The 2,500-nt window shown below is 44.1% G+C and overlaps 1 protein-coding gene across 1 annotated transcript in view; it reads right to left on the bottom strand.

Annotated features, from left to right (window-relative positions):
* The window catches only part of LOC311223524 (E3 ubiquitin-protein ligase HACE1-like), a 74,913-nt gene that overhangs the window by 28,306 nt on the left and 44,107 nt on the right, over positions 1-2,500 (bottom strand). The gene's annotated exons all lie outside the window — the stretch shown is intronic.

Genomic DNA, 2,500 nt, shown 5'->3' with positions numbered 1-2,500 from the left:
CAGATGGACAGAAAGAGAGAGAGAGAGACAGATGGACAGATAGAGAACCAGAGAGAAAGAGAGACATAACTAAAAGGTAGAGAGAGAGAGAGAGAGAGAGAGAAATCACTTGAAGAAATCGTGGACGGGAAGGAAAGACGAAGGGGACAGACAGATGGACAGCGAGAGAGACAGAGAGACAGATAGAGAGATGAAAGGGGACAGCAAGAGACACAGATAGAGAAAGAAAGAGAGAGAACCAGGGAGAAATAGACAGCACTTAAAGGGAGAGAGAGAGAGATAAATCAAGGAACACGCCAACATTATGGGAAATGCGCTTACATGTGTCATCTCCACAGTCAGACGAGAAGATGAATACCAATTCCCTCTCTGTGCGTTCAGTTGAAAGCTATCCGGCTGCAAGCTAGCCTAGCTTAGCACAAATGAATGGAAGTGGATACGGACCTCTAGCCTAGCTTAAAACTCCGGGAGAACTCTGAATAGAACGCACAGAGAGGAACTCTCGCTTGGTGTCTATCTTCTTGTGGAGAAGACAGTGAGCGCATTTTCCGTAATCTCCCAGACTCGATTACAGAGAAAATAATATCCGTTCTTTGCTCCTCAATTGCAGCGGCGCAAATGTGTCTCGTTCAAAGCGATTCATGCAAATCAAGCCATGGTGCGGGCACACCCCTCCTGAGGGCACCCCTCTGGGCACAGCAGACAAGACTGGGATCATTGTCAAAAAGAAACGATCATCAAGCAAATCATTGCTGGCCTGAATGACAGGATTCATAAAAAATATGAAACACAGCCTTGGTCCCTTAAAGGGGCACTTCACCAAAAAACAATGTTGATTCCTTTAATCTCACATAGATCCCAAAGCTCTACACAGTTTTGCACACAATCGTTTAGCTTGACAGTTTATTGAGTTAATGAGTTTGAATGTCTTGAATGTCATGGGAAGACACTGGATCATTGTGTGTCGTGTTAATTACAGCTCAATGAAATTATGAAGATGAAAGAAATATCCCTAATTTCTGACACAATATCTTGGAATTATTTTTGTTTCTTGAGAAATGGAAGTATTACCACTCACTTGAGAGAAGAATCGAGCATGGGAAATACACGAGGACTGTTGTATTCTGTTGCGGACGGTTAAAACCTTTGTTTGCTTGTTGTGGTTTGGCTTAAAACCATTTCGTTGCCAGATCCCGTCTGAAGCCGCCCCCAACTCTCTCGGAACGCGGCCAGAACTTCGACCCACGGGACTCAGTGAGTCAGCTAATGGCTATGGAACGATTCCATTACTGGCAAATATTGCACACTACTTCATGTCAAGAAATCCGGACTATCCCTTTAATCGGACTAATGGACTAATAATGGACACTGCTGGAGGCAGCATGGTTTCTACGTCCAGTGATGTACAGAGCAGTGTTGTAGTCGAGTCACTAAATCTCAAGTCTGAGTCAAGTTTCGAGTCCCCAGAGTTTGAGTCCGAGTCCAAGTCCGAGTCACCAAAGAAGAGCCTGAGTCGAGTCCGAGTCGAGTCCCCATTACCCGAGTCCGAGTCCGAGTCCAAGTCATCAAGGTTGAGTCAAAGAGCTGACATACAAATAAAAAAAGGTCTACGTTAAACATAAATGACACAGCGGTCACCATTTCAAAGGGAGTTTATTTACTTTATGACACAATAGCCAAACAAATGCACTAGCCATCAATATCTTATGCCAAATTATTAGGGCCAATTACAATATATATTTTATAGAAATAACTGTATTTATCGATGAACAAGTCTGAGTCTGAGTCTGCACCTTCCGAGTCCGAATGCAGTCAATGCTCGAGTCCAAGTCCAAGTCCGAGTCATCAGTGCTCAGGTCCAAGTCGAGTCACGAGTCGTGAAAATCAGTCCAGGACGGGTGAATACTTTCCCCAAGGCGGTTGTCCTTCCGCGTTCGGTTTGCACGGCCTGATTGGCCACTGACGCTTCTCTCAGCGCCCAATCGCTAGCTTTCAGTTCCACAGCCCAAGTCCTCGCCCATTTCCTCTTATTGTTTTCATCTCTCTATATTAACGTAACGCGCTATTCATATCAATCGACATCACATCAATATATAAATAACGTATTGTTTTAATCTCTCTATATTAACGTTAGGCTGTAAAAATCTGTTCTATAGGCTATATTTAGTCTAGTTTATTAGACATAAAGCATTAGTATATTGTGCACGGCGGTAGCAGTTTTAGTATATTGTGCACGGCGGTAGCGAGTTGAGTGATAGTGAGTTGAGTGATAGTTAGTTGTAGTATATTGAGCGAGTAGTTAGGCGATAGTAGGGCTAACGCGATTGGGCGCTGAGAGAAGCGTCAGTGGCCAATCAGGCCGCGTAAACCGAACGCGGAAGGACAACTGCCTTGGGGAAAGTATTCACGCGTCCAGGACTCGAGTACTACAACACTGATACAGAGCACTGGTCAAATGGAATCTACTTCCAAATCATATTACGCAACGTAATAATATACA

This window comes from Notolepis coatsorum (genome assembly GCF_963971535.1).
Source record: "Notolepis coatsorum genome assembly, chromosome: 2".
Taxonomy (NCBI): domain Eukaryota; kingdom Metazoa; phylum Chordata; class Actinopteri; order Aulopiformes; family Paralepididae; genus Notolepis; species Notolepis coatsorum.
The sequence above is the reverse complement of the archived record's forward strand: the minus strand, read 5'-3'. Positions and strand labels throughout refer to the sequence as shown.